Genomic DNA, 27,627 nt, shown 5'->3' on the forward strand with positions numbered 1-27,627 from the left:
TGGAGGCTGTGGCTTTAATCCCAGGTGGTTGTTTCAGTCTACTGAGAAGTTAAAGCAAGGTGCTCTTTGGACTGGGAGCCAAAGTTATTCCCTTAGGGGCTTATATTTCAAGGAGATGTCCCTGTTCTTGAGAAGACAGTTTTGGGTGGTAGAAGATTTACATCTCAAAGCAGGAGAGAAAGGGTACAAGCTTTCAAGTAGTTCTAAGGAGTTTAGGGGCATATTTGCCTATTTCTGGGTTTTTTTGTTTTGTTTTTGCTCTTTCTGGGATAAACAGTAAATCCTCCTGACAGCTTAAGCTTTCTTAAGCAGGCATTATAAAAGGAGTTGGTGGGGGGTGGTGTTTGTGGTGTGATCTTAAGTTTGTTGTAAATCTGATCTCTGCTCTTTGGTTTTATTAAGGGAGTCTTTTTAGGTTAACCATGATATTGGGTTTTTTTTTTTCTTCTTCTTTCAATTGGATCTCCCTACAGGTACCAATGTTTTATACATTTATTTAGGGTGAGAGTTCTCTAAAAATTCTTTTAAATATAAAACCTTTTCCAAATCCAAAGATTGTCATCTATCTGACTACTGATGATTTAGGCTCTCCAAAGGAATACCTCTTCCAAAATATGACACAAAACCAATAAGCCTTTATAGAACTGAATCATGGCTACAAGAAGCATCCCAAGGAGCGTACAGAAAATACAGCCCCAGTGATCCAAAGTCACTCCCTAAGAAAGCCAAAGAGAAAGAAAACAAAGACCTTTGTTGGCATGGGCAGTAAGAATGGTGTTGGTGATAACATGTGTCTCCAGTCTCCCACAAAGTGAGAGGCCTCCAATCCCAGACTTGCTAATCTGTCACACCAGGCAGACCATTCTGACATGGGACTTTCCCAGCACTAATAAGGCAGCAGAGAAAATGACGACAAAGTTCCCTTATGGGCTAAGACCCTTATTTGGACAAACTCCCCTGAGAGCTGAAATAGTCAGATGGAAAGTGATGCTCTAGTACCTTATGTCTCAGGTTCCTAACCCAAGAGCTAGCTACCTCCAGATGCAGGCCCAATGACTTGCCTCCCAGCAGGTGGAAAACCAGAGAGAATACTGTCCTAGACCTAAGCCAAGCTCTCAGGACCCAAATCAAGACAAAAGAACCTGATCTTTTTTTTTTTTTTTTTTTTTTTTTTTTTTAGTGGTAACCTATAGCAAAGTTTATCCAAACAGATTCTGGTCCAGTGAAAACTGTAAGCCAGTTCAAACAACAGGCTCATGGGTCTTCTGCATATGTTTTCCCTATTATTCTCGTTCCTCTGATGACCAACACAAAAAGCAGAGATGAGAAAACAAGAGCTCTCTCCAAGAGGGAAAGGATCAATAATGAAAGTATGCAAACTAAAAATCAGACGAGTCACAATACCCAATGTGCTGGTTCTTACAAATGCTTTCTCCTGCCAATCTAGTCTTGGAAAGAAAAACACAAGGAGAGGTTCTTACTGCAGTCCCTCCACCAGACTCTGAGCCCAAGAGGCTGATTTGGCAAGAACACTCACCTTTTGGCTTGGTTAGGGGTCTGGAGATCTCAGCAACAGGTTTCTGAGTGAGTGGGAATCCCAACCTGTCCCAGCCCATCCTCATGTCAGAACTGTCAGGGAGGAAAACTTTTCCTCTACTTGCTTAAGACTCCGAATTAGACTAACAAAAGACAGATTAACAGGAGGAAAAAACAGACAATTATTATTAATATTTACATGCACTTGTCGTTCACAGGAAAGAAGTGAAACAGTCATCAGGGTCTGGGACTTATATACATCTCTTATGGGATGAGAGAGGGTTTGGACTCCGAAGGATGACAAATTGTAGGGAAGCGACTGGGAAATATATGGGGGAAGCTAATGGAAGAGAAGGGCTATCGTAGTAAGGTCTGTTTATGCAAACTCAGGTTGGGGTTGACTTGCCCTCTGAGATTAGAAGAGTCACTTTTCTCTTCTTGGTACAGGAGAAAGGGGGCACCTTCCTCAAAGGGAAATGTATGCCTTGCCTTCAGGCAGAGAAGGGAGGGCAGAGAATTCTCCCCGCATCTGTTGATTCTTAGTTACCTTCAGCTCAAAGCAATCCTGATGTCAAAGTGGCATGTGTTGGGGCAGCGTATCCTGATCCCCTTCAGGGTGACCTTGTCTCCTTCAGTGTAACTCATCGCAATTATGCCAAATCAGAGATTTCTCTTTTTTTTAAGATTTTGTATTTATTCATTTGAGAGTGAGAGCACAAGCAGTGGGGAGGGGCAGAAAGAGAGGGAGAGGCAGACTCCCTGCTGATCCAAGCTCGAACCCAGGACCCCGGGATCATGACCTGTGCTGAAGGTAGATGCTTAACCAACTACACCACCCAGGTGCCCGGAATGAACATACTCTTAATATCCTGAGTATGATTTGCAGGAGGCTATGTCCACTAAAGAAACTAAAATTGTAGGTTGAGGCTAGTCTATGTTCCCAGTCTGTTGGAACATTTCCAGGGTCAGTTGCATCTTTTGGCGACAGATTAGACAGAAGCAACTAAGTTAGGAAGTGTTATGACCTGCTTCTGTTCTTTTTAGGAAAACAACTTTGGTGGCCATGAAAATGAAAAACCAGAGTGGGGAGAATTTGTTGGCAAAGAAAACAATTAAGATTAGGTTGCAATAATTCAGTCAAAGAGTAATGAGGGGCACCTTCGTACACTTTCATGGGAATATACACACTGTTTCCGAAAGGTAATTTGTTAGTATTTATTAAGCCTTTGGAAATCTTTGCTCAAGGGTAGAATGATATAGTTAAAGGGGTGTTCAGTGCAGTAGCAACCCAAAAGTTCATCCAGATAAGGTGGATTAAACTGTGATATAGCTAAACAAAGTAATACTTTTCAACCATTAAAAAGAATTATAGCCATATATGTCTTACCGTGAAAAGATGTCCACAGTATAAGATTTTTTTTTTTAAGTTTCAAAACAAGTGGGAATTGGACGAAGGTAGTCAAAAGGTATAAACTTCCGTTGACAAGGTGAATAAATGCTAGACATGTGATCTACGGCATGATGGCTGTAGTTAACACTGCCGTATGGTTTATTTCGCATGTTTGAAAAGGATCCTAAGGAGACAGGTTAATTTTCTCACCAGTCCCAATGGGAAGGACTTGAAATCAACTTTGAAAAAATGAGGGTACGTAAAATGAGGGTAAAAAAAGAGAGCAAATCCTAAGAGTTCTCATCCCAAGGAAAAATCTTTTTCTTTCCTTTTTTTTTAAATTGTATCTTTTGAGATGATGGATTAAAGCATTACACGATATACATATATACACAATATACGGAAGTCCGGTCATTATACTGCCTGTACACCTTAGAGGTACAGAGCACTGTGTGTCAATTACATCTCCATAAAACTAGGGGAAGAATTGCAAAGTGATATGTACGGTATAAACTCATATTTGTGAAAACAAAAACAAACTTTTCTATTTGGCTGTATTCCTATAAAAATATATATATCAAAATGGTAGCACTCATTCAGATATATGAAATTATTAGGAGGTCCTCACTGTCTATTTTTTATACTTGTATACAGTTTGAATTGTTTGTAGCATTCAAATATTACTCCATAATCTAAGAGAATACTTAAGACTTTCAAAACAGAGAGAGCTGGATTAAGGCAGAGTGGCTCCAGGCTCCAGAGGGAAGCCTGGAAGCTGTCACCAAATTAGACTGGAGATGATTTGTTATTTGAGGGATAGAAGAGATTAAGGGAAAGGAGAAAAAGTTGAAGGTGACACCACTTTCTAGCTTGGTATGTTGCTTGTCTGATGATTCTATTAATAGAAATAGAGAAAAGAAAAGGCAGAGGAGAATTTAATTGAGGAGGGCGAGCTTGTGAGTTTCCTTTTGAATTTAAGGTTGAGGTTCCTGAAGAGGCATTTGTACACTTGCCTTGAACCACGCTACTTTCCAGCAAGTCATTAATATTTATGATGTCTTGGCCGGTTGGTGTGTGCGTATGGTGGTGGTGGGAGGCGGGAGTTAATATTTTTAGAGATTAACATTTTGATCTGTCTTGATCCTTTTACTTTCCTTTCATTCAGACCCTGAAATTACTGCTGGAGGGAAGGAATGTGGCATGGCCTGTGAGGTTCTGTTTTTTTGGCTTATTTCCATCCTCCAGCTTAGCCCCAGAAGAGGGAGAAGATTCTTAACTGTAGGAAAAGTGTCTTGGCCAGAACAGGTGAAAGAACATGGCTATCCTGGACATTTTTTTAAAAAGAGATTCTAATGAGTTGGAGAGAAAGAGGAGTGTTTACAGGTTTGTGGGGAGAGCCAATGAAAGGACTCACACTCCACTTCTTGGGCAATGCTGCTAAGGAGACAGTAAGACACCCAGCCTAGGCTAGTAGGACCCTAATGAATAGGTTCACCTCATTGGCTGGAAGGGTGGAGGGAGAGGGATGGAGGGACAGATGAGTGCAGGAAGAATGACTGTTTATGCTGAGACTAATGGCTTTACTTATGGCTACACAAAAGGCTCACACTGTTGCCCCAAAACATCAAGACCACCACACCACACCACACCACGCCATGCACACTGACACCTAACCTCTTCTCAGCAGTCAAGGAGGATGGATACACTTCAGGACCAAGGGGTATCCTCAGTTCTTCTGTCCATCCACCCAGTATCCTGGGAAAAAAAAAATCGCTGGGAAGGGGATCCTAAAAAGACTGATGTTAATTTTTTCATCAATCCCAAAGATTAAGGATTTGAAATTTTGAGGAAATGAGGGTATATTTTTGAAATACTTGAATTATGTACTGAGATTTTTACCAGCTAGCCCAGATAAGATGGAAACTGTTCCAAATCTCAGAGAAACCAGACATACATGTTCAAACAATTATGAAAAACATAACAGATTTTTATCAAGAAATACATCAGTAAGCAAACTTATGACCTTGCCTCATCATTCTCGGTTCTCAGTACGTACACACCACGCATACACGTGCACATCATTCTGTGGGATACAGAGACTCCTTAGAAACATGTATTATGAGTGAGTAAGAGCTGCATATAGCCCCAAAGTTCTGTAGAAAACCTCTTCTATAATATTGTAAAAATATACACTTGTTCTCATTATTTTCCTGATCATCACGGACACTTCTGGCCAGTTTTATAGCCCTGATGATGCACATGTGTTTCATACTTAAGCTGAAAGGAGCCACAGTAGCTGGATGATTTTAAGTCTCTTTCGCTCGGTGGGTTTTGAGAACTTTGGCGAAGCGTATCCAAATTATGATTTGTCAGGTGACTTGCGTGGCTTGTGTTTGAGTCAGTCGGATGTAGTCACTGATAAAAAACCAAGAGCTCTCAAATGAGGCAAAGACCCTCATAACATTAACTACACTATGTAAAGGTAAAGGTGTGCTTTAGAGGAGATTTCAGAGCAGATGAGGAGGTGATGGGTAGCCATCAGGTTAGGAGTGCGCGGCTGTGACCCGAATGCAAAGTGTAGCCTGAGGACCTGAGATGTTATGGCTGCTAAGGACGCAACCAGGACCAGTAAGGGTGGGACTGGCGTAGAAGCTCCAGTCTTGGGCTCGACATGGTTTTGGTTTCCTCGGTGCCAAGACACGTCAAGTGGGCGGCTGCGACGTGATCGCAGACAGGTTGTTCTGTGTGCCACAGGCTTCCAGCTCCTGAGCTGGCCTTCCTTATAATTCGGGAACCAAGAGAAAGAAGTGGGAGAGAGGACACTGCATTATGGGGGAATGTGGAGAGTGGAGAAACTTCTAGAGGAATTGGAATTTAGCTGGAAAGATATTTCTGTTTGATACTCATATAAGCATACATATTTAGTCAAGGTATTTTGAATTACTTTTCAAATAAAATTCATTCAAATAATTTCAAAAGTCATGTCTACTTTTCAAAAGGTTTTGATGTAGGCCTTATAATTTAGCCAGTTAGCATTACTACTACTAATTTGTTAAAGTAAATTTGACGTTGAAGTACAGAATAATGAAATATAAATTTATATCATAGCTTCATGATCCAAGAATTTCTTTCAACAGTTGTTATTTTTATAGCTTTTTGATGGTGGTGGTGGTGGTGGCAGTGCGGGTGGAAGGTCTTGTCCCCCAAGTTTTATTGAAATATATAGCTTATTCCTGTAGCTATGTAATTTATAATAGCTTACACTTTTCTTTGCATTTTAAAAGGACTTGATAATAACGGCTAAAATTGACTGAGCATTTATATTATGTCCGATAGGTACCTTTATCTCATTTATCCCATACAACAGCCTTAGATGATAAGCGCTTTTTATTAGTCGCCTTCTGTTGATGATGTGAATGAAGCACAGAAACGCTAGTTAACTTGTTTGAGGCTACACAGCTAGGAAGTGGCAGGCCAAGATTTGAAGCCAGACAGGTTGATTTCAGGATTTAAAATCCTAAATACAATACCGTATTGGCTTTTGAGTACAATAGATGCTTCTGAAGGATTAGTTGAATGGGTTAAAGGGAAGAATATCCATTTTTTTCCCTTTTATAGTCTTGGGCTGTTCAAATTTCTTTATAATAAGTGTCCTTTTATTTTGTAACTTGAAAACAACAAAAAGATGTAGAAGAAATGCGTTCTTTTAAAAACAGTGTCAGGGCATCTATTTTGGTCTAGTTTTTTTTTTTCCTTTAATTTGTTTTAGTTTTAAAATGATCCAAATGAAGATAGGTTCATGGGAAAACTTGGGACAACAAAACCGTGACCTTTCTATAAAGACAGAGAGGTATGTAAATAAGGCCATTTTAATGACACTAGAATAATGTCAAATCATGGGCAATTGTTTTGTAAAATAGTTTATTTTAGGTAATTCTTTGTGTTCATTGGTGTACTGAACCTTGCATAGGTATTTATGCATATGATATATATGTAAATCTTTTTAGTGGCTCCTTTTTATTTGTGCTTCTCAACATGTTTAAGCAAGTGGAATCTTTCCATATAAGGGGCAAAAGAATGTGGGGCCTGAGACAGGCTGACAAAGAGGAAATGCATCCTGTCTGAACAAGCAAGAAAAAGGGAAAGGAGAGTAAAAAATGTGTAAAGAGAGTAAAAAAAAAAAAATGTGGCCATCATTTCTCCAACAGCAGTTGATTTGTCACTTTAAAATAAAAGGACTAGAAACACGGCGAGACTAGAAATGCCTCCCTGGGGCTCAGGCTCAATCTGTCAAATGGGGTAATGGGTCAGTGGAATCAATTGCATGATCTAAAAACTCCCTTCCAGTTCCACCTTCCTCTCAAGCTCCCAGTCTGGTCTGTGGATACACGTGTCCAGCCAGAGGTATAGTTGGATACAAAAAAGTTTGTCTCTTCTTTGAGAATAGAATTAAAAGCTTTTTCCATGTATATTGGTGAAATTCTGGGTGAGAAAACAAAACTTTGTGGTAGGGAAATAGTCCAGTTGACCTCTGATGGTACAAAATGTGGTAACCCAAGTCAAATTACAAATTTATTTTATTTTATTTAAAGATTTTATTTATTTATTTATTTGACAGAGAGAAAGAGAGAGAGGGAGAGAGAGCGCGTGCACAAGCAGGGGGAGCCGGAGAGGGAGAAGCAGGCGCCCCGTGGAGTAGGGAGCCCGATGCAGGACTCCATCCCATGACCCTGGGATCATGACCTGAGCCGAAAGCAGACGCTTAACCGACTGAGCCACCCAGGTGTCCCCAAATTACATATTTAGATGGACTAGGGAACTTACTGATTATACTATTTTACTATTGCACTCAAATGATATTTCCACATCAAAATGAGACCCTCTGAATGGGAATGGGACGAACCAACCGGTGTGTAAAATGCTCTAGGAATATGTTAATACTCCTCAAGACCCAATTATGACCTGAAGATGTTGCTATACTGATTAGCAGTACTAACGGAAAGTTTTTCTAACACGTCCATAACCTCCAAACGTTTTCCAGCTGTATACTGTAGCTCTCAGGGATTGGCAAGGCTGCATCAGAATATCTCTTTGCCAAGACTTGTCTGCAAATTCTTAACCTTTTTTTGTTTGCCAAGAACAAAGAAAAATTGTTGTAAACTTAGCTGCTGTTGTAACATATGAACGGTCTTTTCTGAAAATGCAAATTAGACAAATAAGAATCATTACATCATTTGCAGCATGCGGTTACATTTGGTTTCTGCTATTGTGTGTATATATTACTTTCATACCTAACTTGATATATTTTATAGTGTTTTACCATTTTCAAAGCACTTGCATATGTGAGTATCATTTGATCTTTTCTGAGACTCAGTGTTTCTAATGTACTTCATGTTCAAAAACATTTGATGCTTAAATTTATATGGTACATGCATCATACAACAAATGTTTTGATTATTGTGGTACGGAAAATTTTATTATATCCCCAAATATAGGTTACACATATTTGGCAAAGTAAGGCCATTGTTGATTTTTATTGCCACATGAACTGGATTTTTGAATACTACCAAATACATCTGAGTATTTCTCTTTTCAATGCCAAAGCATCATTTAATGGACGGTTGCTTGTGCCAGTATGTAGGAAGTAACCAAGTATTTTGGTCAGGTGGATTACTACTAAAGATTTGATAAGGTTTAAAAATTGGGATATGCCAGAAACTTCATTTTTAACATATAAGTGACTAATAAACCCCTTGCTTCAAATAAAACTGTACTTTGGGTTGCTCAGATTTTATTATTATTCTACAAGGTGAGAGTTGTCAATTCACATTAGTTGTGAATAGAGAATTTATCAAGAATAGCAGTTCATGGTTTTGTTTGGTAAGTGACTACTGCACCCCCAGGATGGGCAACATATTCTCTAGAGGATTCGAGAGACTTCAGAGAAGACTGTATTGAAGATCTGTGGCAATAAGGGTATATTTGAGTAATTCTGTAAGTAAAAGTGGGTAATTTTAGGTCAGAATAAGATCGTGCAATTTGGCTAAAACCTGTCACATTCCCCCCATCCGCCTGTTCTCACCTGTCTGAGGCCAGGCATGGTCTGCCTGCGCAGTTACCCCATGCAACAATATGGCTGGAGTCTGAAGTGAGTTTACTGTTCCCCAGACCTGTTGCCTTCTTTTCTCGTCCCCGAATGCCCCAAGCCCCTTGCAGTTTTCTCTGTCTGGAGTACTTGTCCCCATTCTCTTCGTAAGCTCCTACTTACCTTTAGGTCTCCATTTTAAATTCACTTCCTTGAAAACCTCTTCCTTTGTACTGAAGTTGATTTCTCCCGTTAGACACTTCCAAGGACAGAACCCCCAAGCTGGACCCGAGTGAAGCTAGAAGAGGGAGATTTTGTATTAGCTACCACACTTGGCAGGAATGGGCCTGAGAGTAAGAAGCTTCGTCGAAAGAAAATAAAGAATGTGTTTATGTGTGTTTCTCAAAGGCCTTTATTTTATTTATTTATTTTTGGGGGGTGAAAATTGTGTTAACCAGTGTTGTGTTCCTGATGTGCACACATTAACATGTCCAGCTCTGTGACATTTACAAGGTTAAGGGCAGAGCCTTCGTAAAGCTTGAGATTTATTTCGGGAGATAACCAGAGGTTATCTAGAGATGTTCTATGTAGAACCATATATCATCTTCTGTCTAGAAGGATATAGTGAAGTGCTAGATCACATGACATAGGGCTGGCCTGTATGGGGGGTCACAGGAGAGCTAAAGCCAAGATTTCTTGAACCTGTCTTTCCCACCGTATTCACTTGGCTTAATACATTATACTTCCTGAATTGTCCATAAAATAGATAAAGCAGAACTATATGAACGTATTACCCTATAAACACAAATTAGTTTAAATGGTCTATAACAAAGATCAAATAAATCCAGGATGGAGCACAGGGGAAGAAAGCAGGGGCTATCTGGAAGTGAGACCCAGGACAGGGAAACACTGTGTGGTATAAAAAGCCTGGGTGTCAAGATATAAGGAAAAGATGAAAAAAGGGAAAGGAGGCTGCCAGCACCGGATATAAATATTTATTTTCATATTTCACAATTCTGTCCTGGGCCAGTGCTGGTGACAGATTTTCAGGCCCTTTTCTGAGGACTCATTCTTCATATTCTTTCCGTGCTCATTCCTTTGATCCTTATCATGCTCACTGTTCAAAGAGCATCTCAAGGCAGAGTGACATGCCTGCATTGTCACCTGTCCCTAGGATGCTTGTTACTTCCGTCTCAAGAACCTGCCAGGAAGGCTTCCCAGAGCCCCCAAGACACAAAGCAGCATACCTCTGAAAGTCCGGCGCCCGGATCAGAGACAGGGCAAGGTTCTATTCCGAAATCCCATAAAGAGTCACCTAGGTCCTTGCAATATTGATTGCAGTGGTGGGGGTGATAAACAGATCTATGGAAAATTTGGAGTGTGGATGGGAGTGAGGCTCAGACTCCCGTTCCTGCTGTTTAACTCCCACAAAAATGTAACTTGCACAAAGAGCAATGGCATATGATGCTGTGAGGGAGGGGACTGGAGACACTCCAAGCTGTACAAGGACGAGGGCATTTTTGTGACTGTGTAACTCTCCCGAGGACCGTATTTCCCAGTGGCTATTTCCATAAAGATGCAGAAAGAACATAATTCACAGGCAGAGGGTTTCCTTGGAAGCTGGGGGGAAGGAAATGAGAGGAACAAAACCAGACAAACAGAAGAGTTGACTCTAAAGATATGAATAGGATTTGGTGGCCATAGTAATTGTGTTCATAGTGAAAAATCTGGTTGACTTCACGGAGAGTTTATTATCCGGTGTATTAACTAGTAGACTACTGAGGATAGGTCCATTATTAAGTAAATCATAAATAAGTTTCTCATATTAGCTTTTTTAATACTGTGGAATTTTACATAATGAGTGGTGTCATAAAAGTAAGTTATGATAATAGCATTGTAATTTATTTTCTCTTGAGAGCTTTTTAGATTTTGAAAATTTTTTCCAGATCTGAAATAGACCTACACCGAAAGACCCTTGAATGTTGCTGTATAATGTGGCTATTATTTTTGAGTGAATTAAAGTTAAATTAGTTTTAAGAATTACTAAACTCCTGGAGGTAACTGGAGCATATCGAAATCCTGTAAAGGAAAGCAGAAACTGAAAAAAAAAAAAAGCCTGGTGTAGCTTTGTAGTTAGGGCTAGTTTGTTCAAATGACACTTTAAACATTAAAAACTTCTTTATTTGATGGGTGTCTCTTGCTACAAATTAGAAGTTTCATTAAGCTAGATGTATCATTTATAAATGATTTGTTTTGAGGAGGTGGGCGTTACCTTGTAGAAGCAAGTGGCTTCAGATAAGAATATGAAAATAATCATAAAAATGAGATTTCATGTGGGATTTGAAACAGACTTGAATAGAGATTTCCACAAACCAGATTTCCACTGGGGGATCCTAAAAGAAACTAACAGTAATGTGGCACACATGAGTGTTATTTTATTTACTGAATTTTAAATTAAAATATCTGGGATGCCTGGGTGGCTCAGATGGTTAAGCGTCTGCCTTCGGCTCAGGTCATGATCCCAGGGTCTTGGGATCGAGTCCCGCATCAGGGTCCCTGCTAGGCGGGGAGCCTGCTTCTCCCTCTGCCTCTCTCTCTCTCTCTCTCTCTCTCTGACTCTCATGAATAAATAAATAAATAAATAAAATTTAAAAAAAAATAAAAATATATTAAAATATCTGATCTGGTGATATAAAGGACACCTAGAGCTTTCTGTCTGATAACACAAGGACCTACAAGATCAAATCAAAACCGAGCCAAGCAGAATAGTTTCACTCAAAGAGATTTGAAATCTGTGATCAATAAGCTTGAATTTTTCAGTCACCTTATTTGATTAAAGGAACTTTGTCAGGAGTTCCCCCAAACCTTTATTTCCTTCTTTGTGCCACCCGGATTTCTCATGTGTTGGAGACACGCAGGCAAAATATGAAAGGGGTAGATTTTTACTTCTATTTTTCACATTTTCGTAACTGTTCTGTTCCTCTTATGCAGTGTTTGCAGTACACACGTGTAAACACACACACACACACACACACACACACACGACTCTTCAGTCTTCAGCATTTACATTCTAAAGAATAAAAATGGAACCAATGTAATAGAGTGTATAATAGAAGGGGCTTGAGCCCTGCCTTGCCACTCAGTGCTGGTGATGAACTTGGATAACTTACTTCACTCAAGCTCTTCACTTGTAAAATGGAAATAAGAGTACTAACGTCATAGGGTTGTTGTGAAATTAAAATAGGATGATATATGTAAAGCTCTCACCACAGTGCCAGCAATCTAGTGAGGAGCCATAAATTATATTTATTCTCACTACTCTTTTTATATAATATTAGTCATATGGAAATATAGTGAAAATATTACTATAGGCTGTATCTATATGACAGTAAAGACAAATGGGTATATAATTCCTTTGGCTTTGTTAGTTTTGTCTATATAATCCTAAAATTTTAAAAGATGAGGAAAATCAAGGGGTGCCTGGGGGGTTCAGTGGGTTAAGCGTCCAATTCTTGATTTCCGCTCAGCTCATGCTCTCAGGGTCCTGAGATCGAGCCCCACATCAGGCTCCACAATGGGTATGAAGCCTGATTAAGATTCTCTTTTTCTCTCTCCCTCTGCCCCTCACATCCTGGCCTGCACGTGTGCTCTCTCTCTCTTCAATAAATAAATAAATGAGGAAAATCTAAATGATTGGTCAATTTGGGAATCAGATCTATTGTATTCTGCTTTTTTAGTGCATAGTTTCCCAATATTTAATTCTGTAAATGCAGAAGTTAAGGCATTGAGATTGGAATTATTCATGGTCATGGAATAAGTTCACGGTGGGACAATAATAGTGTGCTAATCAAACGAAGCTGAATATTCCTTCATGGAATAATTAATAAAGAAGGTACTTCAAAGTGTTTACATAAGAAAATAAATTGGGAAAACAAAGATGAAAAACAAAGTAGATATATTAATATTCATTTCCAAGAGAGAAATAATGAAAGATTAAGTCTAAGAAATTATTTTTAATATTAGGAATTAATGACCTCAACCTAAGTCAGGCATTGAAGAAAAAGATGATAGTGTCAAAGATTTAAATTGAGTGAAAACATTTCAGGAGAAACAGTTTAGGCTATTCTTTTTTTAAAGATTTTATTTTATTATTATTTATTAATTTATAAATTATTTATTATTATTTATTTATTAATTTGAGAGAGAGAGAGCACAAGCAGAGGGAGGGGCAGAGGGAGAGGGAGAGGCAGACTCCTCGCTGAGCAGGAAGCCTGATGTCGGACTCGATCCCAAGACCCTGGGACCATGACCTGAGCTGAAGGCAGATGCTTAACCGACCCCAGTTTAGGCTATTCTTAAAGAAAAAGGAAAATAAGTGGATTCAAGCATAGCTTTCTAAAGAAAGTCTGGAATAAAATGGCTCTTTTAACCTCCTCAATTAAAAGTGGTGCTGGGTGTGCCTAACTAAAATTCCACAGGATAAACTTTTTTAGTTCACCTCTATCTTTCTTCTTCTTTTAGTTGATATTTTATGTGACTATGAGAGCTGTTAATAAATACATGGCAGACAGTTGGAAAGAGATTTCCTGAAATGAGGACCAGATGATAAGTATAAATAAGTGTAGTGCTTGTTTGAATTATGTTCAGAAGAGGGTGATGATACTCTGTAAGATCCACTTTTGGGTGACCAAGTCCAAAGGTCATCTCCATTATAAATATTTCCCATGTGACTTGGTTTTACTCCATTTCAGAGAGACAGTCAATCCCTTGGGAGTCTGTGAAATCACCCAAGGAAGCAGAAGTGTGTCCATCCTTGACCCAGATCTTGGATTCCAAGTCCCCCCTCTTCCTCAGCCACTACACAGTTTACTAGAAAGCCATGCTATCTTGCTTGGTGTCCTCCACCAAGAACCCCTCTTTGATGTCCTTTCATCTATTTAAAAGGAACATTTCATGGGCACCCATTATGAGTCGAGCATTGTGCTGCGTATTTCTACAAATGCTGCTCGTTTAATTTTGATTTTGATTTTTCTCTTTTTCATTCCCCCACAGCCATGTTTCCTCAAGTTTTCAACTTTGCTCCTACATTGCTCACTTTCCACATTGTTCTCCCATCCATTCTTGACTGAAAAGACTGAAAGCACCTCCCATTTCCTCATCTTAAGCAATTGCCATGTTCTTGCTACCTTGGATTTTCTAAGACCGTCTATCCTCCATATGCTTTTGTGTCAAAACGAAAAGTTAGCACTCCCTCTTTAAAGGCTAGCCTTTCACCTTGCTCTCCATCCCTTCACTTCTGCCCTCCGTGGGGGAACTTGATTCAACCTTTGTCTCTTCTGCATCTTTCGTGTTCTCCCTTTCTTGTTTCCTTCTCTCCCATTGGACTTCCACTCATCCTTAGGTTCGCCTTATTCTTTTTTTTTTTTTTAAGATTTTATTTATTTATTTGACAATGAGAGAGCAGGAGACCACAAGCAGGGGAGAGAGGCAGAGGGAAAGGGAGAAGCAGGCTCCCTGCTGAGCAGGGATCCTGATGCATGACTCGATCCCAGGACCCTGGGATCATGACCCAAGCCAAAGGCAGTCGCCCAACCAACAGAGCCATCCAGGTGTTCATAGGTTCGCCTTATTCTTAAAAACAAATGAACTTGAATCTTTCCCTCAAACCTTATCCTTCCTTGAGTTGCCACCCAATTTGTCGATTTTCATTATAAATTTCTCGAAGGAGTACCCTACATCAGAATTCTCAGCACATACTTCAAGGACTTCTAGAGGTCCTGAGAGTGTTCAGGAAGTCCCTTTTGCAACTACCCATCTGTTTGAGGCCAGATTTGCTACATATACTTCAACCAAAACAACATATTGCAACAGATTGAATGCAGAAGCAGATATGAGGATCCAGCTGTCTTCTATTGAGCCAGACATTAAAAAGATTGACAAAAATGTAAACCAATGCTTTCTTCTCACGAAAATGATTTTTGTTTGGGAAAATAGAATTATTTTTCATAAAAAGACTGTTATTTATTTAACTTCTAATGGACTTAGTATTATTTTGAGATGAATTCCTATTTTCCCTATACATTTCATCTGATTTACCATTGAAACCACTGGTTTTCAACTTTTATTTCAACCAGAAAAAAACTCTCGCCACCCAAAGAATGCAACCAACCAGCCAACCAAAAATTCCCTCATAGTTAGCTACCTGGGCTGTACAGGTAGATTTACCACTAAAACTTGATTTTTAGAAAGGAACTGTTTGAAGCTTCATCTACGCCGTGTATGTTTCCAAACAGAGGAAGGGAATCACTGAGATGGGCACCAGAGAGGCTGTTTTCCTGGTGGTCCTAGCTTCCCCCAGTAGAGCTCCAAGCCCTCAGAGCCACAGCTAAGGAGTCCAGGGCCTAGGAAAGAAAGACAAAGCAATGCTGTACTCCTTGAGGTAGAGTGGAGAGCCCAGAGCCATATTCGTTCAGTCTTGCCCTGAGGCTGCCTCTGTGGAGCTGCTGTAAGTCTTTTGTCACAAGTCTATCAATTTTTCCAGACAAGACTATTCTCATCTTAAACCTGGGGTGTGTGTGGGGGTGTGTGTGTGCGGGCACACGTGTATGAGCTAGATTGCCCGCTTTCCGGCAACTTTCTTAATTTCCCTATTTTCAGTCTGAGACCTCATATTTGCACTTCTCTTGCCAAGCTCAAAATCTCTCTGCTTCCATTTCTTCAGAGAATAAACCTCCTGTCCCCTCACATGTGAGAGAAGTCTCCATTATCTGCTTTTCAAGGCTCTGGATTGGATCTGCGTACCTAAATGCTTCTCTCTCATACTTTGATTCATTCAATCCTGTCCCCCTAGCTTTCCATATACCTGGTGCTTCCAAATATTCTTTTTTAAAATTTTATTAATTTTATTTTTTTAAGCAGACTCTACCCCCAACATGGGACTCGAACTCAGGACCCTGAGATCAAGAGTTGCATGCTCTACTGACTGAGCCATCCAGGTGCCCCTGGTCCTTCCAATTCTTGAGCTTTTGTACAGTTCTTTGGCAGGAATCAACTTTCTTCTTGTTGGTTTCCTCTTTCATAGGGACATAGGTTTCAGCTTTTATGGTTTTACTGAGTTAGTTATTACAAATCTGTGAGCTTTCCATCTCACAAAATTTTAATATATCAATATATCTTACCTACTTTTTTTAAAAAAAAAGATGTACTTATTTATTTGAGAGAGAGAGAGCATGAGCAGGGAGAGAGGGAGAGGGAGCGAATCTCAAGCAGACTCCGCACTAAGCACGGAGCTGGTTGCGGGGCTCAGTGCGGGGCTTCAATCTCATGACCCTGAAATCATGACCTGAGCGGAAATCAAGAATTGCTCAGCTGTTTAAGCCATCCAGGGGCCCCAATCTTACCTACTATTGTTACCTCTTCTAGCTTTTCTTTCTTTTTCTTGGGGGTTTAGTACCAATTATTTCTTTCTTCACTTTCATTTTAGTGGCATCTCAAGAGGTGTATTAGTTATCTATTGCTTTGTAACAAATTACTATGAATTTAGCAGATTAAAACAACACACATGAATTATCTCAGAATCACTGTGGGTCTGGAGTCTGCATGTGGCTTAGCTATGGTGTCCTACAAGACTATAATCAAGGTGCCTGCCAGGGCCTCTTCATGTGAAGGCTCAAAGGAAGAAGTATCGATTCCATGCTCCTATAATTATTAGAAGTTTCAGTTCCTTCTGAGCTGTTGAACTGAGTCTCAGTTCCTTAGTGACTGTTTGCCAGAAATCACCCTTGGTGCCTTATCACATGGCCCTCTCCATATGTCAGCATGCTTCATCAAAGTCAGCAATTGAGAGTTAGCTAGGAAGATGGAAGTCACTATTTTATGTAACTTAATCACAGAAGTGACATCTTATCACTTCTGCTACATTCTATTGGTTAAAAGCATACACGCAAAGTAAGGGCGTTACACAAGGGTGTAAATGCTAGAAGGTATGTTGGGGGCTATTTCAGAGTTGACCTGGCATAGAATGCATAGGAGATAAACACATGTGTTCAAATCTCTATGTCAAACTGAAAGTCCCCATTCTTTTTCCCATCAAGTATATACCCCTATCACTCCAATAAAACTGCTCTTCTTAAGGTCAAAAGTGACCTCCATCTTGCAGAAAGCCCATGAACTCTCTCAAGACCTCATTATAGGCAAATAACCAGTAGCAACTGCCCTACTGTCTTCTTGAAGCATTTTATTCCCTTGGATTTTGGGATACCTCACCTCTCTGATTCTCTCCCTCCATCCCTTGACTCTGAGTCTCAGGCTCCTTTGCTCATTCCCTCTTTTCCTCCTGACCTTGAAATGTTGGAGGGCTGCAGGGCTCCATTTTTAGTCCTCTACTCTTCTGTAATTACACACCCTACCTAAGAAATGTAGTCTCATAACTGTAGATTCCATCTTTCTATGGGTTACTCTCTAATTTGTCTGTAGCTCTAAACTTTCTCCTGAGCTCCAGGCAGTGTCCAATTCGCATCTGCACTTGGGCACATGGACATCTCAAATGTAACACCCTAATGCAGGTTTCTTGATTTTCTTATTCTTCCTCCCCTGACCCAATCCCGCACTGCCCAAATTGATTCCCATTTCAATAAATGTCACTATCTTTACCTAGTTGCTCAGGTGAAAATCTCGTAGTCTTTCTTTGCTTCTCTTCTTTTCTTTACCCCTATACAATTTGCACTCAGCATGTCCTGTCAGCTCCACTTTCATTGTCTATCCGTACTTGAATCATTTCCCCCCAGGCTGCGGTCACCCTGGCTCCCTCACCACTGTCTCTCAAGAGGATAATTATATTAACTTTGAACTAGTCTTCCTGCCTTCACTCTTTCCCCCTACAATCTGTCCTGCATTTAGTAGTTAAGAGTGGTCTTCAGAAAATACAAATCAGGGGCACCTGTGTGGTTCCATTGGTTAAGCAACCAACTCTTGGTTTTGGCTCAGGTCATGATCTCAGGGTCATGGCCTCAGGGTGGTGAGATGGAGCTCTGCATGGGGCTCCATGCTCAGCATGGAGTCTGCTTGAGATTCTTTCCCCTTCCGTTCCTCCCCCTGCTCGTGTTCTCACACTCTCAAATAAATAAATGTCTATGCGTATGTGTATATACATATATATGTATGTATAAATCAGATCAGGTCACTCTCCTTTCACAAAACTCCCTGATGACTTCACACACATAGAATTCAATTCAAACTTCTTACCATGGCCTTCAAGGTCCATGAGTTCTAGCACTGCCTTTCTCTCTCCTGAGTCCACATCTTCTACTGTCATCCCTCTGTTCATACCCCTCTAGCCTCACTGGTCCATTTTCTGTTCCTGTGTTGCACCAAGCTTATTCTTGCTGCAGAACTTTTATATATGCTGTCCTTTCTCCTTGAGATGCTTCCTTATGATCTCAGCATGACTCATCCCTTTACATCATTGAATTCTCTGCTTAACTGTTCCTTAATTAAGGAAGACTTCCTTGACTACTCTATGTCAAATAGCCAACCCTCTGTTATTCTTTATCGTCTTCCACTGTTTTATTTTTCACCTATGACCACTTGGAAGTGTTGTCTGTGGTTATACATTTAGTTTAGTTGTTTATTGCCTGAGTTTGAGCTTTATGGGTGTAATACTTTGTTTCACTTACCATTCTATCCCTATATCCCAGAACAAGGCATGGCAGGCTTGCAGTTTAGTGTTGAATAAGTGAACAAGTTGTTAGAGAAGACTGAACTTGTAAGATCAGCTTTCTTAAGCAAACTTGGAGGCAAGAATCCAATTTATTGTATCGTATAACAACATAGATAGATAATAGATAGATAGATAAAATAGAAGTTGATTTTTTAAAACCTGAATTAGTGATAGCAACTCTACTCATAAGGTTGCCATGTGGTTCTTTTTATCTTTGCTCTTTTTCAGAGTAATTCTCCCTCTCCCTCAGCACTGAATGGATAATGGAGGAGCTGTAATTTTGTCAAGGCTTTAATTCACCACAGGACTAGCTCCTGTATAACTTCTTTTTTTTAATGTTTTCCTTTTTTTCAAATTTAAATTTGATTAGTCAACATATACTGTATTATTGGTTTCAGAGGTAGAGGTCAGTGATTCATCAGTCTTACATAACACCCAGTGCTCATTCCATCACGTGCCCTCCTTAATGTCTATCACCCAGTTACCCCAACCTGTGTAACTTTCACTGAAATCTGTATTGTAGAGGACTGTGTGGCTCACTCCAATCCTGGCCTCAATTTACAATTTGATTAAAAACATGGCAGGCAGATTCGTCCACTAAACAACTGACTGACACATTTGACAACTGTAGCTTTATAGAATAATCCAGAGCATACATTTTTAAGGTACCATTTTCAATAATAAATTACAGTTTAAGTACCATTTTCAATAATAAATTACATTTTAGACTGACAAGGACTTTGATAATCATGTACTTGAATTTAAATGTGTCTCCCAGGTCTCTCAATTAGCACTGACTTGTGTTTCCTTTCCTTCCTACTTCTCCTCAGTTCCATATCCATTCCACATAGGAAGTTTTCTGGTAACCAGATCCACAAATAATACTTGTATAAAGTTGTTCTGGTAAAACTTAGGCTTTTTATTCTGGTAATTATTTTCATATCTTCCAAATTATCTATTAATAGCCATTGGATATTTGGGGCTTAAAAGTCATATTTGGGAGATACTTACTGTCTGTGATCAGTGGAAATTTAGTGCCATGGAATCCTAGTGAAATTTCTGAAAAGCAAATCTAGAGAAAGGGAGAGAAAGTAGGAAATTGAGAATATTTTGTAATCTGCTGAAAGATTTTTCTAATTCAGGGGGGAAAAAAACCCAGTCATTTGTAAGTACTTCTGAGAAAACCATCATATTCTTCACATGTATATGCTTCTTTCTACTTTTTTTCTTTATTTTCCTCTAAAAAGTAATTAAGCATTAGTGCTTAGTTTTAGAGAAGAGATTGCTCTGTTAATTTAGCCAAGAATAGTGAAGTTTCTTACTGTTTCTTTGCCAAACATTTTCAGCCAAAGTTATTAAAAGAAGAATCTAAAAAAGGGAAACTATGCAAGTTGAATGAAAAAAAATCCCATTTTCAAATGTTATTGGGGCAGTGTAAAGTAATACTGAGTGATCAAATATCTGAAAACATTTGCAACTTTTGGAATGGTTTTAGTATTAGGGTATTGTGTAGACACGGTCTTAGGTAACTGTTTAAGGTATAGGATTTTGAAATTCTCAACTTTATGCATTTATAAAATGAAAAGTGAAAAATAATATCTACCTCACAGAATTATAGTGAAGATTAAATAACATCGTAATATATGAAACTTTTTGCGCAATGTCTGGCATACAGGTCAATCAATGCTAAATAAGTGATAGCCAAACACAAAATTCTGCAAACAAAATCATATTTTAAAGGAGTGACTATAATGTATGGACCCATACAAGCACATATGAGAATGAAGAAAAGTGCTATTCGTAATTACACCTGGTATCACAGGTATAAACCAGCATGGTCCTGGGTATGCTAGAATGTGTGGCGTTTTTTTAATCAATAATCATCATAGTAAACAATAAGCATTCTTTTTTTTTTAAAGATTTTATTTATTCATTTGACAGAGAGAGAGGGAGAGACAGCAAAAGAGGGAACACAAGCAGGGAGGGGGCAGAGGGAGAAGCAGGCTTCCCGCCGAGCAGGGAACCTGATGTGGGGCTCGATCCCAGGACCCTGGGATCAGGACCTGAGCCGAAGGCAGAGGCTTAAGGACTGAGCCACTCAGGCGCTCCTAAACATTCTCTTTTTCAGAGACAGACACAAGACAAGCAGAGCCTTGATTCAATTGTATACCAGTAATTCGCCAAAATGTCAAGAAATTGTATTTATTAGGTTTATGATTTAATCACGGGTTGTGTTTACTACGGTAAAAATCACCCAAGATTCATCAGATATGTCCACAAGCTAACTTGGCTTATATCCGCTCTTCTTATAAATCAGAAAATTCCCCAAGATTTTACTGTCTGCTTGACTGAATCTATTCTGTGTTCCAAATGTTTTGAAACTGCTTGTTTTTTTTTTCTTTACAGAAATGTCCGTGCAGTTAAGGTGCTGTTATTTCACAGTGCCTAGGACTTTCAATCAGAAATTCAAATGGCACTTAATGAGAACAAAACATGTTTTCACTTGAGATGCAATTAAACCAACTTGGAGAAACAGGGTGTTTCTAACTAAGGTGAAAACAGCTCTGTTTTTGAAGCGGCTTTTAATGATATCAGAATTTCTCTTAGAAACTTTTGCTTTAAGATATATCATTTTCTAAATTATAATTGACGTTATAGATAATGCTATTTTTTTTTTAAATTTTATTTGGCAGAGAGATACAGAGAGAGAGCAAGTAGGCAGAGAGGCAGGCAGAGAGAGAGGGAGAAGCAGGCTCCCCGCCGAGCAGGGAGCCCGATGCGGGGCTCGATCCCAGGACCCTGGGATTATGACCCGAGCTGAAGGCAGCCGCTTAACCGACTGAGCCACCCAGGCGCCCGATAATGCTATTTTCATGACAAATTTCTTTTCAGTCACAGTGTTTCTTTAAAACACTGATTATGTATTAATAGAAATTTAATGAAGAGTTGTTTATAAAGACTTGTACGTAGGTTTCCCAACAAAAATTTCAGTTCATGACCAGATATGATTTATTCATGATTATGGCAATATTTTAATTTTTAAAATGCCTTAAGAAAGAAATAATTTCTGCATAAATTTAAAAAATTTCCCAAAAGGCAAAAATTGCAGATAATTTTCATAATCTAGAAAAAAAATTCTGTATGTTGCTAATTTTTTTCCATGTTTATTTGTGTGTTTTGGCATTTTATAAATACAACCTATGTCTTAGTTTACTATATGATGGCATGACTTCCTGATGTTTTTCTAAAACCAAAAAAAAGGATGCTTCCATTTTCACATTTAACATTTTGTCTTGATTTTCACAGTTTAGGTCCATAACATTGGGAAAAATAACAAATATTTTCTTGTGTATACATAAATGCATATATACAAACAACAGAGGAAATACGCAATTTCCTAGGATAATAACATTTGAAGACGTCATTACCAAATAACAACAACAAAAAACATTACTGCTGTTAAGAGCTTGACCTTGAAAGTATAATCCTAAACTTCTCTGTTTAGAAGTAGCATGTAATCAGGATATGAAACTCTAGAAATTTAAGTAGCGTAAGAGTGACTTGGATTACTTATGTAGCTATAAGAGACCTTAATTTTAGGCTAGATCTGCATTGGGCAATTAGTTAAATGTTTTGACTGGATTAATTGATTCTAGTAAATTTAACTTGAATAATTAACCAACTGTGTGTTATTTCCTTCCTCCGATATACTCACAGAACAGACTTTTAGAATCATGTAGAAGCTGAGATAATCTCTTTTGAATTAATATTGTGTTATTACCATTAAAATTCTTCACTCTAACCCAAATAATGCTCTTAACTCTATCCCAAAATAATTACCTTAAATACAATACATTTAGCAATTTTAAAGAGAAAATGATTAGGATGGATCACATTTGAACACTATTAATTAACAAACACCTAACAAATGGACTCATTTATTATCCATCAAATATTTTCAATATACCTAACAGGCAAAAAGTGCTATATTCAGTACCATGAAAGATATAAAATTTCAATAACATAGAATCTGCCCTCAAAGAACTTAATACGTCTTTATGTGTACATTTAGTATGCATTCATCATCAGGGAGGCAGATAGATCTTTGATCAGTGACATTTGAACCATATACTCAGGCATGGTCCTTATTTTCTAGGATTTGCTACATGAGGAAGAAAGACTAGGCCTAAGAGTAATGTTAAAAATACTAATTACTTTTTTACTCTGGACCATTTTTATAAGAAATGTATGCAAGTAGAACTGTAATTTTGGCAGTTTGAGTTATTGTACCAGTGAACAAAACAGATGTCATTCTCATGACCACAGAAAGAGGACATTCTCTGTACCAGCCATTTGCCCCTTACCCGACATTCTCTGTACCAGCCATTTGCCCCTTACCCAGGAACTTGGAGAAGCTTTGCAAACGCGTGTGCTCACAGCGTGGTAAGGTGGGGATGTTTTCTGTGATGAGAATGGGAGGATGGTCTAAATTATTTAGGTCGGATAATACAAAAGCCGTGACTTGAAAAATTAAAAAAAAAAACCCAAAACCCTATTTAGTCAGATGCCAATACAGCAAACCCTAACTGGTAAACTTCTCTGCATTTTTACTCTATTTCTCAAACTATATTTGTATTTCCTCAAAAAGGAGTAAATTTTGGAGGACCTTTAAAAAAATTACTAATACAAAATTACTTCTAGACCTTGGAAGGGAGCTCTAAAGCTTAAGTTTTATTGGTTTTACCATTAATTTCACCTTAGTTCAGATATTTTCAAAACGTGGGAAGTGTGATTGAAGACATATACATCTAATTAATATTAGTTCTATCATCACAGAGTGGTGATGTTAAAACATTTAGGGATAGTTCATGAGTGGCTTTGATTGATGATCTGAGGTTCTGTTTACAGAAATGTGGATGTCTGAATGTAGTCTAGACAATTTTCTCAATGTATAGACAAATCTGATTAGTTCAGACCCCAATTCCAACATGTCTTTCAGAATCCAACTCAATTTGTCAAAACTGTCTCACTGTATTCTTTTATTACCCATTTTACTTTGCCTATATAGTTAGCCTCAGGGCTGATTAAAGCACTGTTATATGATTGAGCATTCTGAGATTGTCCCAGGATTTGAAAATTTTTAGATAATTTTGGTTTCTTGGAATTAGTTAACACATAACACAACTTTCACAGAAAGACACATTGGAGCCAAAGTGGCTTTAGGGAAATGTTTTATGATTTAACGAGGTTGGGGAAAGGAGGTAAGTTCATCTACTCATAGTAACATAGTAAATCTTGCTGAAAGGAACTTTTTCTAAACAGCAAAGATATAATTTCACTCCAGCTGATTTTGTGGACTTGAAACATTTTACTCCACTTTCCTGTCTCCTAAAAGAAATTTCCATTTGGGTTATTCATACAGATCAAAAGATAAAAACGTACATACTAAAGCAAGAAAGGCAGGGTTAAACACACTCCTTATCCATGCCAAAAATTTTGCTGCTTCAGGACCATGGACCTTCCTTAGGAACAGGTACACATTTCCCTGATGAATCCTTAGGCTGTGATATATTTTTGAGTTAAATTGTTATTATTTATAGAAAAGTTCTTTATGTCTGCCGTGAACACACATCAAAGTATATAGCATTCATCCCTATGGCAGGTGCTTTATCTTACTGATTATTTTGGCAGAAAACATTTACCAAAAATATCCCTGTGAGAAATAAAAACAAACTTTCACCCTCCAAAAATAGAAAAAACCCACAACTCTTTAGGTCCCCCTTGGACCTGTGGATGAGGCTCATAAACCTCCTTGGAGTCCATTTGATGTCTGTGAGTCTGGCTGAAGCTCAAAGAAAGGGTTGGAGACAGGATAGTCTGCAAACCGAGGAGCTAAGATTGCTGAGTCAGGTTTCACTGGCTATCTGTGATAATTTCCAAATTAATTCCCTGAGTGCCTTGTTTTATCCTTTTAAAAACTAAGTTTTATAACCTAAGGTTGTAAAATATAATGTAAGGGGACATTTCGAGCCCGGAAAGCACCTTGCAGACATCTTGTCAATTATTGACCTCCTCATTTTACAAATGAAGGATGCCAAGGCTGGGACAGTGATGTGACCCCCCCCAACCCCAGATCCAGAGAGCTGGGGAGTGACGGAGCTGGGAGAGTCGCTCCAGACACCAAGCTGTCTTCTTCCTTGTCCTCCCCAACCCATACCTTGCTGTCTGAAGCACTATATAAATTAAAATGTCTTTATAACTGCATGAGCTTTTTATTGCTGTGTAACAAATTACCCCAATGGTAGCATCTGAAAACAATACTCATTTATTAGCTCCCAGTTTTGTCAGTCAAAGTCTGAACATTGGCGCAACCGGGTCCTCTGCTCAGGGGCTTTCAAAGCTGAAACTGAGGTGTTGACTGGGCTCTGTTCCAATCTGGAGCTTAGATCTTCCTCCAGGATCAGTGAGATTGTTGGCAGGATTTAGTTCCTTGTGGCGATAGTACTGAGGTCCCCATTCTCCTGCTGGCGGTCAGCTAAGGATGGCTCTAAGCTCCTAGGGGCCACCGTCCATTCTTAGGCAAATGACCCTTTCAGTACATGACAGCAGCTACTTCAAAGCCAGCAGGGTGATCTTTTCTTTCTCTTAGGAAAAGGCCCAGCCCTTCTTTGAGGGCCTCCCTGTCTTAGGTCAGACCCACTCGGGATGATCTCACTCTTGATTAGCTCAAAGTCAACTGATGGATAACCTAATCACAGGAGTGGTATTCCATCATATCAGTAGGTCCCACCCATACTCAAGGGGAGGGCATCAGACAGGGTGTCTACACCAGTGGACAGGAATCTTGTCATCAGTATTAGAAGTCTGTTTACCAAACTGGTAATATTCCACTCATTCAAGTACTAGTTTTCATTTTTACCTCCTTTTCCTCTATGCTGCCTCCCATTGGGCCACTTCAGAATTATCTGTCCTATAGAAAAGTCAAAAAGGGGTGATGAGAGGAGGTAAATTAAGAACAGTGTGGTAAAAACTTCAAATCCCTAAAAAATATGTGATTTTTATTGGTTTTATTTATTCTTTGTAGCCTTAAGTGCCGACGGACTGGCATAATCCAGAACTATCTCTTCTGTAATTACCAAATTGTAAAATAAATTACCTATTCTTTTGGCATAAAGCTCCTTTTAGTAAAGTTGGCTTGGATTCACAGATGTTTGGGGAAACCTAGCCTGGGCTGGTAGGAGCAGCAGAAGCCAGGAGTCAGGGGACAGTGATAACAAGGAGAGGAGCTATATTGCTAGTGCCAACTCAAAGCTGGACACCTGACTCACAAGAGCTCATTGAATCCTCATAACAGCGACTGGTTACAATAGGTATTATAATCCCCATTTTACTGATGAGCAGACAGCTGGGAAGCAGGGTCAGCATTCAAAGGTCTGTCTTACTCAATGCTGCTTTCGCGTAGACAGGCTTCCCTTCCTCAGGTTTCTCTTCCTCAGGCTTCCGTCCAGGTCCACAGCAGAGACTGTGACCCTCAGAGGCTCTCAGGACAAATGGGCAGAGATTGGAGAGAGTAGATGGGGGCTGCTGGGTGATAAGCACTCTCTGAGAGAGAGATCAAGCAATCCAAACATCTCAACTATATAAAGGGACTTTTTATTTCCCCCTTCCAGAGTTATAAATAAAATTTCCAGAAATCTAACTGAATGCTATACATAATAAATTCATTTTCCTTATGGTGGAATTTATAAATAAGGGCTTAGTTGATCTTTCTAATACCTCATTATGGCGGTTAATGAATAACAAGTGTTGATATTATCACACCAGTTTTGTTTGTTTGTTTTCTACATGGGGAAATAAGGCATTGAATCGGTAAGCAAGGGACCAAAGTGGATTCAAGTATAAAAATGTAGTGATAGAAACAAGTGGCTTGTTCTTAAATCCTGCCAACTGTAACTTTGGTTGAAGAAGTCAATGAAGAGATAACTAATATAGAGCTTGGAAACGTTGTGGTTACTTTTTGAAAGCCCCCTTTACGTTTGAGTAAAAAGTGAAATTTGGAAAAATCAAAAAAAAACGTCAATGGCGGCTGGCTCTGAAATTGAGTTCAATGTAAATTGTGAATTCTTTGAATACATTTATATTAGTCTACTCATATTAATATACATATACATAATGTTGGATGTGTCCTTTAAGGAGACACACAGATCACTCCTGGGGCATCAACCCCCAGGAGTAGCAGAGAGACAGACTTGAAAACAAATCATTATAATAACTTAGGTGCTAAACTGAAGATAAGTATAAGGAAGACTCATGCGGCAGCCATGGTTCTGTTCGAGAGCATCAGGGAAAAATAGAAGAGGGGAGCTTTCACTTGGATCTGGAAGGAGTGGAAGTCTACTAGGCTGAGGAGGGGAAGAAATTCCTAGTAGGAGGAAAAACAGAGTTAAAGGCATAGAACTAAGAAAAGATACAGTTCAGCGTGACCAGAGTACACCAAAAGCACGGGAGAAGACAGGAAAGAGGTTGCAAATTTACGCAGCACTTAGATTGGGAAGGACCTGGCTGCCCTCTACAGAGAAGTTTTACTTTATAGCAACAGGAATCCAATAGAGATATCACATAAGGAATGACAAGATAATAGCTTACATTTTAGAGGATTAAGTCTGGTAGCAGGAGGGAGGGTGACTGGGTGTGAGCACAGAAACAGAAGAAGAGGACTTAGAAAAATCCAGTGACAGAATGACATTGGACTTAGATTGAGGGAGAAGTCCAGGAGGCGGTGATGAGGATTCAGAGGTGAATGCACTAGAATTGGGGCTACCAACTGGCTGGAATCAGGAGAGGAAAAGAAGATGGGAGGAGAAAAATTAAGGATGATGCCTAGTTTTTGACTGTAAG

The 27,627-nt window shown here is 39.1% G+C and overlaps 1 protein-coding gene and 1 long non-coding RNA gene across 5 annotated transcripts in view; one reads left to right on the top strand and one right to left on the bottom strand.

Moving 5' to 3' along the window:
- NRG1 (neuregulin 1) overlaps positions 1-27,627 on the top strand; it is a 1,085,273-nt gene that overhangs the window by 831,720 nt on the left and 225,926 nt on the right. The gene's annotated exons all lie outside the window — the stretch shown is intronic.
- LOC112834531 (uncharacterized) lies at positions 1,545-18,426 on the bottom strand. 3 transcript variants are annotated; one of them, XR_012381225.1, is made up of 4 exons: positions 18,255-18,426; positions 9,195-9,309; positions 4,596-4,681; positions 1,545-1,679 (listed from the first exon to the last, which is right to left on the bottom strand). It is a non-coding gene; the product is annotated as an uncharacterized lncRNA (long non-coding RNA). The 3 variants fall into 3 exon arrangements; XR_012381226.1 differs by lacking the exons at positions 1,545-1,679; positions 4,596-4,681 and adding an exon at positions 7,975-8,120; XR_003210939.1 differs by lacking the exons at positions 1,545-1,679; positions 4,596-4,681 and adding an exon at positions 8,711-8,918.

Source organism: Callorhinus ursinus, unplaced genomic scaffold (genome assembly GCF_003265705.2).
Source record: "Callorhinus ursinus isolate GAN/ISIS: 27379988/994484 unplaced genomic scaffold, GSC_fseal_2.0 scaffold17, whole genome shotgun sequence".
Classification (NCBI taxonomy): Eukaryota; Metazoa; Chordata; class Mammalia; order Carnivora; family Otariidae; genus Callorhinus; species Callorhinus ursinus.